General features: G+C 50.0%; 1 protein-coding gene across 1 annotated transcript in view; it reads left to right on the top strand.

Moving 5' to 3' along the window:
* LOC139417386 (copine-9-like) overlaps nt 1-12,912 on the top strand; it is a 79,066-nt gene that overhangs the window by 25,182 nt on the left and 40,972 nt on the right. The gene's annotated exons all lie outside the window — the stretch shown is intronic.

The raw sequence follows: 12,912 nt of genomic DNA, 5'->3' as shown, positions 1-12,912 counted from the left end.
ATAATTGTGTTGTTTGCTCTATAACCTGTTAGTTCATACACCACCGTGGCCAAAAGTTTTGAGAATGACACAAATATGAATTTTCAGTCTGCTGCCCCAGTTTGTATGATGGCAATTTACATATACTCCAGAATGTTATGAAGAGTGATCAGATGGATTGCAATTAATTGCCCCTCTGAGTCCCTCTTTGCCATGCAAATGAACTGAATCCCCAAAAAACATTTCAACTGCATTTCAGCCCTGCCACAAAAGGACCAGCTGACATCATCTCAGTGATTCTCTCGTTAACACAGGTGTGAGTGTTGACGAGGACAAGGCTGGAGATCACTCTGTCATGCTGATTGAGTTTGAATAACAGACTGGAAGCTTCAAAAGAAGGGTGGTGCTTGAAATCATTGTTCTTCCTTTGTCAACCATGGTTACCTGCAAGGAAACACGTGCTGTCATCATTACTTTACACAAAAAGGGCTTCACAGGCAAGGATATTGCTGCCAGTAAGATTTCAGCTAAATCAACCATTTATCGGATCCTCAAGAACTTCAAGGAGAGAATTGTTGTGAAGAAGGCTTCAGGGCGCCCAAGAAAGTCCAGAAAGCGCCAGGACCGTCTCCTAAAGTTGATTCAGCTGCGGGATCTGGGCACCACCAGTACAGAGCTTGCTCAGGAATGGCAGCAGGCAGGTGTGAGTGCATCTGCACGCACAGTGAGGCATACACCTTTGGAGGATGGCCTGGTGTCAAGAAGGGCAGTAAAGAAGCAACTTCTCTCCAGGAAAAACATCAGGGACAGACTGATATTCTGCAAAAGGTACAGGGATTGGACTGCTGAGGACTGGGGTATTTTCTCTGAATCCCCTTTCCGATTGTTTGGGGCATTCGGAAAAAAGCTTGTCCGGAGAAGATAAGGTGAGCATCCTGAGATCATTCATTTGTGGGGTTGCTTCTCAGCCAAGGGAATGGGCTCACTCACAATTTTGCCTAAGAACACAGCCATGAATAAAAAATGGTACCAACACATCCTCCGAGAGCAACTTCTCCCAACCATCCAGGAACAGTTTGGTGATGAACAATGCCTTTTCCAGCATGATGGAGCATCTTGCCATAAGGCAAAAGTGATAACTAAGTGGCTCGGGGAGCAAAACATCAATATTTTGTGTCCATGGCCAAGAAACTCCCCAGACCTTAATCCCATTGAGAACTTGTGGTCAATCCTCAAGGGGCGGGTGGACAAACAAAAACCCACAAATTCTGACAAACTCCAAGCATTGATTATGCAAGAATGGGCTGCCATCAGTCAGGATGTGGCCCAGAAGTTAATTGACAGCATGCCAGGGCGGATTGCAGAGGTCTTGAAAAAGAAGGGTCAACACTGCAAATATTCTTTGCATCAACTTCATGTAATTGTCATAAAAGCCTTTGACACTTGTGAAATGCTTGTAATTATACTTCAGTATTCCATAGTAACATCTGACAAAAATATCTAAAGACACTAATGCAGCAAACTTTGTGGAAATTAATATTTGTGTCATTCTCAACTTTTGGCCATGACTGTACAATAAGGCCATGACAACAAAAAGACAAAAGTCACACAGCGGCAGAGTAAATTGAAATACACATGCGTTTGTTTCATAAAAGAAAACTGAGAACAACATCTGTCCGGTGAAGTCCACGAAGCAAATATTGCAAGTAAAATAAGAAATGTTGACTTGTGCTACTTGTAGACTAGTTGAACGCCAATGCCATCCTCCTCTCTTTAATTTTGGCATAACAGTCCATGGCTCTGTCATACAGTACTAGGCTACTTATTGAACTTCAGTCATCTCAGGCCAGTGGCACAATATATACATTTATGGCTAGAACAAATCACCATCATAATCCTTGGCCTGTACAGAGAATTAAGTCAAAACCACAAGTCCAAATCCCCATCTCCATCCATGTCTTAGGAAAAGTCAGATTTAGCAAGCTAGCTACTGCACGATATCAACACTACAGACATGTTTTCTGACCATAATGACGTTTTCCTTAGGATGGGATTGATTGGTGTGAAGCCAAAATCCAAACTGGCCTTCCTTGAGGAATTTTGTTGCAACAGGACAAGCCACAGTTGAGCTAAGCTCAACGCTGATTGGCTATTTATTTTATAATTTTGTTTATCATGGGAGGCCAATGCTTGCTGGCATCAATCAGTCAAATGCTACATGCCATACTCTTTTGGTCCAGACATGTTCCAATACATGGGCAACACGTACTGAGACAGCTCTGATACATGGGCAACACGTACTGAGACAGCTCTGATACATGGGCAACGCGTACTGAGACAGCTCTAATACATGGGCAATGCGTACTGAGACAGCTCTGATATATGGGCAACACGTACTGAGACAGCTCTGATACATGGGCAACGCGTACTGAGACAGCTCTGATACATGGGCAACGCGTACTGAGACAGCTCTGATACATGGGCAATGCGTACTGAGACAGCTCTGATACATGGGCAACACGTACTGAGACAGCTCTGATACATGGGCAACACGTACTGAAACAGCTCTGATACATGGGCAACACGTACTGAGACAGCTCTGATACATGGGCAACGCGTACTGAGACAGCTCTGATACATGGGCAACACGTACTGAAACAGCTCTGATACATGGGCAACACGTACTGAGACAGCTCTGATACGTGGGCAACGCGTACTGAGACAGCTCTGATACATGGGCAACCCGTACTGAGACAGCTCTGATACATGGGCAACGCGTACTGAGACAGCTCTGATTATTTCTCCGGTGAGATTCAGCCACTTGTGAATTGACAGAAAATTATGAAAACACAGAGAGAGACGAAATAAACTATTTGATCATTATTATTGGTAAAATATTTGGGGAACCCTGGCTTCCTTTGGCACAATGAATACACACTGCTGATTTTAAATATAGAGTTCACATGTTAACACATCCTTTTGCAAGTTCACATGTGAAAGTCAAATTTGCAGATTCACATGTAAGAACTGCAAATGTGGAAATGGCATTGCACTTTCACATGTGAAAAACCTTTAAATGTGAAACTTCCACATGTGATTGTTACCTTGTACTTGATTGGTGAATTTAGGTCACCAATTATAAAGGAACTCTCCTCAGTTGGTTGTCTAGGTCTTAATTGAAGCCACTAGGCCCACTGTGGAATGAATATGGTTTTGTAATATACTTTTTGTATTAAGTTTCCTTTCCAGCATGTGAAGTTAAACAGGGTTGGTTCTGGTTGGTCCCTGGATGGGAGACCAGATGTAGCTGAAAGTAGTGAACACAAAACATGTGAAACTTCATGTGTCCAAAAACCATGTCTGTCTGTCTTAAATAAGGGATTCCCATACAGCCATCTCTGTGTGTGTGTGTGTGTGTGTGTGTGTGTGTGTGTGTGTGTGTGTGTGTGTCTGTCTGTCTGTCTGTCTGTCTGTCTGTCTGTCTGTCTGTCTGTCTGTCTGTCTGTCTGTCTGTCTGTCTGTCTGTCTGTCTGTCTGTCTGTCTGTCTGTCTGTCTGTCTGTCTGTCTGTCTGTCTGTCTGTCTGTCTGTCTGTCTGTCTGTCTGTCTGTCTGTCTGTCTGTCTGTCTGTCTGTCTGTCTGTCTGTCTGTCTGTCTGTCTGTCTGTCTGTCTGTCTGTCTGTCTGTCTGTCTGTCTGTCTGTCTGTCTGTCTGTCTGTCTGTCTGTCTGTCTGTCTGTCTGTCTGTCTGTCTGTCTGTCTGTCTGTCTGTCTGTCTGTCTGTCTGTCTGTCTGAGAGGATGTGTGTTTGAGGCTGTTTTAACAGACATGTAAAACACATACAGGAGTGTGTGTGTCTCTGTCACACAAACACCACACACACACACACACACACACACACACTCCTGTATGTGTTTTACATGTCTGTTAAAACAGCCTCAAACACACATCCTCTCAGTGTTGACTTTATGCCACACACTCCCCTCAGTGAGAGGAGGAGGAGAGCCGAAGAGCCTGGCCATGGCCTCTGCGCGGCAGTGGGCGTATTTTTGTAGGTCACTGTTTTTAGAACGGGGTAGCACGCTGTGGAGGAAGAAGCACTTCTCTACCACTTACCTGTTGGTTTCTATGGTAACCGAGGGTGACTGTTAGCTTCCCTAAAAGGATGATTGGGCAAATACACCTCATTTTCCCATTTTAGAAGATAAGTGCTTTACAGGTCAATGCAAACTGGTTGTATTTTTATTTGTAAAATGTGGTGTGGAGAGCATACCCCATGCTTCACACCTGCTGTGAGTTTGCATCCACGTGATCACTCGCTCTCGCACACACAATTGTGGAGATAATTGCATGCCAATGCAGACGCATTAGATTAGTGGATATAATGCAGTCCATATGTAGCTAAATAATAATATCCTAATCATGTAGGTGCAGACCTGACCACTGTGATTGAGGTATCGCTGTGGATTATTATTTATATATTTGACACTTTACACCAAGAATAACACTCCCCTATGTATTCATTTGGACAGTGAAACTAAACTGTATAATTTGCCTCTAAACTTCAGCATTTGGGATTTCGAGATTATTAAAATGTTTTCATGAGGCAACAGTACAGAATGTCACCTTTTTTATTTGAGGGTATTTTCCTACATATCTGTTTTACCGTTTAGCACTTATGTATCTAGTGAAGGTGGGAAGGTGAAGGTGTCATAAGTATTTGGACAAATTCACTTATTTGTATTAATGTAGTCAAAAGTTTAGTATTTTGCTTGTGTCTCTACAAACTTGGTTGCATTTGCAGTTTGTTTTGATTGTGTTTCAGATTATTTTGTGCCCAATAGAAATTCATGATAAATATTGTATTGCGTCATTTTGGAGTCACTGTTATTGTAAATAAGAATAGAATATGTTTCTGAACACATGAATGTGGATGCTACAATGATTACAGGTAATCACGCATTATGGAACGGGTATAGGGGTATTGAAAGTGTGGAGGGGGTATTGGAAGTGTGGAGGGGGTATTGGAAGTGTGGAGGGGGTATTGGAAGTGTGGAGGGGGTATTGGAAGTGTGGAGGGGGTATTGGAAGTGTGTAGGGGGTGTTGGAAGTGTGCGAGGGGGTATTGGAAGTGTGGAGGTGGTGTTGGAAGTGTGCGAGGGGATATTGGAAGTGTGCGAGGGGGTATTGGAAGTGTGGAGGGGGTATTGGAAGTGCGGAGGGGGTATTGGAAATGTGGAGGGGGTATTGGAAGTGTGCGAGGGGGTATTGGAAGTGTGCAAGGGGGTATTGGAAGTGTGCGAGGGGGTATTGGAAGTGTGCGAGGGGATATTGGAAGTGGGCGAGGGGGTATTGGAAGTGTGGAGGGGATAGCAGGTATTGGAAATGTGGAGGGGGTATTGGAAGTGTGGGGAGCGGGTATTGGAAGTGTGGAGGGGGTATTGGAAGTGTGGAGGGGGTATTGGAAGTGTGGAGGGGGTATTGGAAGTGTGGAGGGGGTGTTGGAAGTGTGCGAGGGAGTATTGGAAGTGTGGAGGGGTGTTAGAAGTGTGGAGGGGTGTTAGAAGTGTGGAGGGGGTGTTGGAAGTGTGCGAGGGGATATTGGAAGTGTGCGAGGGGGTATTGGAAGTGTGGAGGGGGTATTGGAAGTGTGCGAGGGGGTATTGGAAGTGTGCGAGGGGGTATTGGAAGTGTGCGAGGGGGTATTGGAAGTGTGCGAGGGGATATTGGAAGTGTGCGAGGGGGTATTGGAAGTGTGGAGGGGATAGCGGGTATTGGAAATGTGGAGGGGGTATTGGAAGTGTGGGGAGCGGGTATTGGAAGTGTGGGGGGTATTGGAAGTGTGGAGGGGGTATTGGAAATGTGGAGGGGGTATTGGAAGTGTGGGGAGCGGGTATTGGAAGTGTGGGGGGTATTGGAAGTGTGGAGGGGGTATTGGAAGTGTGGAGGGGTATTGGAAGTGTGGAGGGGGTATTGGAAGTGTGTGGAGGGGGTATTGGAAGGGTGTGGAGGGGATAGCGGGTATTGGAAATGTGGAGGGGGTATTGGAAGTGTGGAGGGGGTATTGGAAGTGTGGAGGGGGTATTGGAAGTGTGGAGGGGGTATTGGAAGTGTGGAGGGGGTGTTGGAAGTGTGGAGGGGGTGTTGGAAGTGTGGAGGGGGTGTTGGAAGTGTGCGAGGTGGTGTAGGAAGTGTGGAGGGGGTATTGGAAGTGTGCGAGGGGATATTGGAAGTGTGCGAGGGGATATTGGAAGTGTGCGAGGGGGTATTGGAAGTGTGCGAGGGGGTATTGGAAGTGTGGAGGGGATAGCGGGTATTGGAAATGTGGAGGGGGCATTGGAAGTTTGGGGAGGGGGTATTGGAAGTGTGGGGAGGGGGTTTTGGAAGTGTGGGGGGGGTATTGGAAGTGTGGAGGGGGTTTTGGAAGTGTGTGGAGGGGGTATTGGAAGTGTGTGGAGGGGATAGCGGGTATTGGAAATGTGGAGGGGGTATTGGAAGTGTGGAGGGGGTATTGGAAGTGTGGAGGGGTATTGGAAGTGTGTGGAGGGGGTATTGTAAGTGTGTGGAGGGGGTATTGGAAGTGTGGAGGGGATATTGGGAGTGTGGAGGGGATAGCGGGTATTGGAAGTGTGGAGGGGGTATTGGAAGTGTGGAGGGGATAGCGGGTATTGGACATGTGGAGGGGGTATTGGAAGTGTTCAGGGGGTATTGGAAGTGTGGAGGGGATAGCGGGTATTGGAAATGTGGAGGGGGTATTGGAAGTGTGGAGGGGATATTGGAAGTGTGGAGGGGATAGCGGGTATTGGAAGTGTGGAGGGGGTATTGGAAGTGTGGAGGGGGTATTGGAAGTGTGTGGAGGGGGTATTGGAAGTGTGTGGAGGGGGTATTGGAAGTGTGTGGAGGGGGTATTGGAAGTGTGTGGAGGGGATAGCGGGTATTGGAAATGTGGAGGGGGTATTGGAAGTGTGGAGGGGGTATTGGAAGTGTGGAGGGGGTATTGGAAGTGTGGAGGGGGTATTGGAAGTGTGGAGGGGTATTGGAAGTGTGTGGAGGGGGTATTGTAAGTGTGTGGAGGGGGTATTGGAAGTGTGGAGGGGATATTGGGAGTGTGGAGGGGATAGCGGGTATTGGAAGTGTGGAGGGGGTATTGGAAGTGTGGAGGGGATAGCGGGTATTGGACATGTGGAGGGGGTATTGGAAGTGTTCAGGGGGTATTGGAAGTGTGGAGGGGATAGCGGGTATTGGAAGTGTGGAGGGGGTATTGGAAGTGTGGAGGGGATATTGGAAGTGTGGAGGGGATAGCGGGTATTGGAAGTGTGGAGGGGGTATTGGAAGTGTGGAGGGGGTATTGGAAGTGTGGAGGGGATATTGGAAGTGTGGAGGGGATATTGGAAGTGTGGAGGGGATATTGGAAGTGTGGAGGGGAAATTGGAAGTGTGCGAGGGGATATTGGAAGTGTGCGAGGGGATATTGGAAGTGTGCGAGGGGATATTGGAAGTGTGCGAGGGGGTATTGGAAGTGTGGAGGGGGTATTGGAAGTGTGCAGGGGATAGCGGGTATTGAAAATGTGGAGGGGGTATTGGAAGTGTGGGGGGGGGGGTATTGGAAGTGTGGAGGGGGTATTGGAAGTGTGGAGGGGGTGTTGGAAGTGTGGAGGGGGTGTTGGAAGTGTGGATGGGGTATTGGAAGTGTGGAGGTGGTGTTGGAAGTGTGGAGGGGGTGTTGGAAGTGTGGAGGGGGTGTTGGAAGTGTGGAGGGGGTGTTGGAAGTGTGGATGGGGTATTGGAAGTGTGCGAGGGGTTGTTGGAAGTGTGGAGGGGATAGCGGGTATTGGAAATGTGGAGGGGGTATTGGAAGTGTGGAGGGGGTGTTGGAAGTGTGGAGGGGGTGTTGGAAGTGTGGATGGGGTATTGGAAGTGTGGAGGGGGTGTTGGAAGTGTGGAGGGGGTGTTGGAAGTGTGCGAGGGGGTATTGGAAGTGTGGAGGGGGTGTTGGAAGTGTGCGAGGGGATATTGGAAGTGTGCGAGGGGGTATTGGAAGTGTGGAGGGGGTATTGGAAGTGTGGAGGGAGTATTGGAAGTGTGCGAGGGGGTATTGGAAGTGTGCGAGGGGGTATTGGAAGTGTGCGAGGGGGTATTGGAAGTGTGCGAGGGGATATTGGAAGTGTGCGAGGGGGTATTGGAAGTGTGGAGGGGATAGCGGGTATTGGAAATGTGGAGGGGGTATTGGAAGTGTGGGGAGCGGGTATTGGAAGTGTGGGGGGTATTGGAAGTGTGGAGGGGGTATTGGAAGTGTGGAGGGGGTATTGGAAGTGTGGAGGGGGTATTGGAAGTGTGGAGGGGGTATTGGAAGTGTGTGGAGGGGGTATTGGATGGGTGTGGAGGGGATAGCGGGTATTGGAAGTGTGGAAGGGGTATTGGAAGTGTGGAGGGGGTATTGGAAGTGTGGAGGGGGTATTGGAAGTGTGGAGGGGGTGTTGGAAGTGTGGAGGGGTTGTTGGAAGTGTGGAGGGGGTGTTGGAAGTGTGGAGGGGGTGTTGGAAGTGTGCGAGGTGGTGTAGGAAGTGTGCGAGGGGGTATTGGAAGTGTGCGAGGGGATATTGGAAGTGTGCGAGGGGATATTGGAAGTGTGCGAGGGGATATTGGAAGTGTGCGAGGGGATATTGGAAGTGTGCGAGGGGGTATTGGAAGTGTGCGAGGGGGTATTGGAAGTGTGGAGGGGATAGCGGGTATTGGAAATGTGGAGGGGGTATTGGAAGTGTGGGGAGGGGGTATTGGAAGTGTGGGGGGGGTATTGGAAGTGTGGAGGGGGTATTGGAAGTGTGTGGAGGGGGTATTGGAAGTGTGTGGAGGGGGTATTGGAAATGTGTGGAGGGGGTATTGGAAGTGTGTGGAGGGGGTATTGGAAGTGTGGAGGGGATATTGGGAGTGTGGAGGGGATAGCGGGTATTGGAAGTGTGGAGGGGGTATTGGAAGTGTGGAGGGGATAGCGGGTATTGGACATGTGGAGGGGGTATTGGAAGTGTTCAGGGGGTATTGGAAGTGTGGAGGGGATAGCGGGTATTGGAAATGTGGAGGGGGTATTGGAAGTGTGGAGGGGATATAGGAAGTGTGGAGGGGATAGCGGGTATTGGAAGTGTGGAGGGGGTATTGGAAGTGTGGAGGGGGTATTGGAAGTGTGGAGGGGATATTGGAAGTGTGGAGGGGATATTGGAAGTGTGGAGGGGATATTGGAAGTGTGGAGGGGATATTGGAAGTGTGCGAGGGGATATTGGAAGTGTGCGAGGGGATATTGGAAGTGTGCGAGGGGATATTGGAAGTGTGCGAGGGGGTATTGGAAGTGTGGAGGGGGTATTGGAAGTGTGCAGGGGATAGCGGGTATTGAAAATGTGGAGGGGGTATTGGAAGTGTGGAGGGGGTATTGGAAGTGTGGAGGGGGTATTGGAAGTGTGGAGGGGTATTGGAAATGTGTGGAGGGGGTATTGGAAGTGTGTGGAGGGGGTATTGGAAGTGTGGAGGGGATATTGGGAGTGTGGAGGGGATAGCGGGTATTGGAAGTGTGGAGGGGGTATTGGAAGTGTGGAGGGGATAGCGGGTATTGGACATGTGGAGGGGGTATTGGAAGTGTTCAGGGGGTATTGGAAGTGTGGAGGGGATAGCGGGTATTGGAAATGTGGAGGGGGTATTGGAAGTGTGGAGGGGATATTGGAAGTGTGGAGGGGATAGCGGGTATTGGAAGTGTGGAGGGGGTATTGGAAGTGTGGAGGGGGTATTGGAAGTGTGGAGGGGATATTGGAAGTGTGGAGGGGATATTGGAAGTGTGGAGGGGATATTGGAAGTGTGGAGGGGATATTGGAAGTGTGGAGGGGATATTGGAAGTGTGCGAGGGGGTATTGGAAGTGTGGAGGGGGTATTGGAAGTGTGCAGGGGATAGCGGGTATTGAAAATGTGGAGGGGGTATTGGAAGTGTGGGGGGGGGGGTATTGGAAGTGTGGGGGGGGGTACTGGAAGTGTGCGAGGGGGTATTGGAAGTGTGTAGGGGATAGCGGGTATTGGAAATGTGGAGGGGGTATTGGAAGTGTGGAGGGGGTGTTGGAAGTGTGGAGGGGGTGTTGGAAGTGTGGATGGGGTATTGGAAGTGTGGAGGGGGTGTTGGAAGTGTGGAGGGGGTATTGGAAGTGTGCGAGGGGGTATTGGAAGTGTGGAGGGGTGTTGGAAGTGTGGAGGGGGTGTTGGAAGTGTGGATGGGGTGTTGGAAGTGTGGAGGGGGTGTTGGAAGTGTGGAGGGGGTGTTGGAAGTGTGGAGGGGTTGTTGGAAGTGTGGAGGGGGTGTTGGAAGTGTGCGAGGTGGTGTAGGAAGTGTGCGAGGGGGTATTGGAAGTGTGCGAGGGGATATTGGAAGTGTGCGAGGGGATATTGGAAGTGTGCGAGGGGATATTGGAAGTGTGCGAGGGGATATTGGAAGTGTGCGAGGGGGTATTGGAAGTGTGCGAGGGGGTATTGGAAGTGTGGAGGGGATAGCGGGTATTGGAAATGTGGAGGGGGTATTGGAAGTGTGGGGAGGGGGTATTGGAAGTGTGGGGGGGGTATTGGAAGTGTGGAGGGGGTATTGGAAGTGTGTGGAGGGGGTATTGGAAGTGTGTGGAGGGGGTATTGGAAGTGTGTGGAGGGGGTATTGGAAGTGTGTGGAGGGGATAGCGGGTATTGGAAATGTGGAGGGGGTATTGGAAGTGTGGAGGGGGTATTGGAAGTGTGGGGGGGGTATTGGAAGTGTGGAGGGGGTATTGGAGGTGTGGGGAGGGGGTATTGGAAGTGTGTGGAGGGGGTATTGGAAGTGTGTGGAGGGGATAGCGGGTATTGGAAATGTGGAGGGGGTATTGGAAGTGTGGAGGGGGTATTGGAAGTGTGGAGGGGGTATTGGAAGTGTGGAGGGGTATTGGAAGTGTGTGGAGGGGGTATTGGAAGTGTGTGGAGGGGGTATTGGAAGTGTGGAGGGGATATTGGGAGTGTGGAGGGGATAGCGGGTATTGGAAGTGTGGAGGGGGTATTGGAAGTGTGGAGGGGATAGCGGGTATTGGACATGTGGAGGGGGTATTGGAAGTGTTCAGGGGGTATTGGAAGTGTGGAGGGGATAGCGGGTATTGGAAATGTGGAGGGGGTATTGGAAGTGTGGAGGGGATATTGGAAGTGTGGAGGGGATAGCGGGTATTGGAAGTGTGGAGGGGGTATTGGAAGTGTGGAGGGGGTATTGGAAGTGTGGAGGGGATATTGGAAGTGTGGAGGGGATATTGGAAGTGTGGAGGGGATATTGGAAGTGTGGAGGGGATATTGGAAGTGTGCGAGGGGATATTGGAAGTGTGCGAGGGGATATTGGAAGTGTGCGAGGGGATATTGGAAGTGTGCGAGGGGGTATTGGAAGTGTGCGAGGGGATATTGGAAGTGTGCGAGGGGATATTGGAAGTGTGCGAGGGGATATTGGAAGTGTGCGAGGGGATATTGGAAGTGTGCGAGGGGGTATTGGAAGTGTGGAGGGGGTCTTGGAAGTGTGGAGTGGATAGCGGGTATTGGAAATGTGGAGGGGGTATTGGAAGTGTGGGGAGGGGGTATTGGAAGTGTGGAGGGGGTATTGGAAGTGTGGAGGGGGTATTGGAAGTGTGGAGGGGGTATTGGAAGTGTGGAGGGGGTGTTGGAAGTGTGGAGGGGGTATTGGAAGTGTGGAGGGGGTATTGGAAGTGTGTGGAGGGGGTATTGGAAGTTTGGAGGGGATAGCGGGTATTGGAAATGTGGAGGGGGTATTGGAAGTGGGGGGGGGGGGGGGGGTATTGGAAGTGTGGAGGGGGTTTTGGAAGTGTGGAGGGGGTGTTGGAAGTGTGCGAGGGGGTGTTGGAAGTGTGCGAGGGGGTATTGGAAGTGTGGAGGGGGTATTGGAAGTGTGGAGGGGGTATTGGAAGTGTGGAGGGGGTATTGGAAGTGTGCGAGGGGATATTGGAAGTGTGCGAGGGGATATTGGAAGTGTGCGAGGGGATATTGGAAGTGTGCGAGGGGATATTGGAAGTGTGCGAGGGGGTATTGGAAGTGTGGAGGGGGTCTTGGAAGTGTGGAGTGGATAGCGGGTATTGGAAATGTGGAGGGGGTATTGGAAGTGTGGGGAGGGGGTATTGGAAGTGTGGAGGGGGTATTGGAAGTGTGGAGGGGGGATTGGAAGTGTGGAGGGGGTATTGGAAGTGTGGAGGGGGTGTTGGAAGTGTGGAGGGGGTATTGGAAGTGTGGAGGGGGTATTGGAAGTGTGTGGAGGGGGTATTGGAAGTTTGGAGGGGATAGCGGGTATTGGAAATGTGGAGGGGGTATTGGAAGTGTGGGGGGGGGTATTGGAAGTGTGGAGGGGGTTTTGGAAGTGTGGAGGGGGTATTGGAAGTGTGTGGAGGGGGTAATGGAAGTGTGGAGGGGATAGCGGGTATTGGACATGTGGAGGGGGTATTGGAAGTGTGGAGGGGGTATTGGAAGTGTGGAGGGGATAGCGGGTATTGGACATGTGGAGGGGGTATTGGAAGTGAGGAGGGGATAGCGGGTATTGGATATGTTGAGGGGGTATTGGAAGTGTGGAGGGGGTATTGGAAGTGTGGAGGGGATATTGGAAGTGTGGAGGGGATAGCGGGTATTGGAAATGTGGAGGGGGTATTGGAAGTGTGGAGGGGATAGGAGGTATTGGATGATTAGGGACACCACTTGTTACTAAGAGGACATGCACAAACATGATGAGTCCTGCCAGCCAAGTTACTATGTCTACAGCTCGTCTTTGTGGCGTACTTTAACTACAGTTCATCTTTGTGGTGTACTTTAACTACAGCTCATCTTTGTGGCGTACTTTAACTACAGCTCATCTTTGTGACGTACTTTACAGCTCATCTTTGTGGCGTACTTCAACTACAGCTCATC

Source organism: Oncorhynchus clarkii, chromosome 9 (genome assembly GCF_045791955.1).
Source record: "Oncorhynchus clarkii lewisi isolate Uvic-CL-2024 chromosome 9, UVic_Ocla_1.0, whole genome shotgun sequence".
Classification (NCBI taxonomy): Eukaryota; Metazoa; Chordata; class Actinopteri; order Salmoniformes; family Salmonidae; genus Oncorhynchus; species Oncorhynchus clarkii.
Note: the sequence above shows the minus strand (reverse complement) of the source record. Positions and strands in the feature narration are given on the sequence as shown.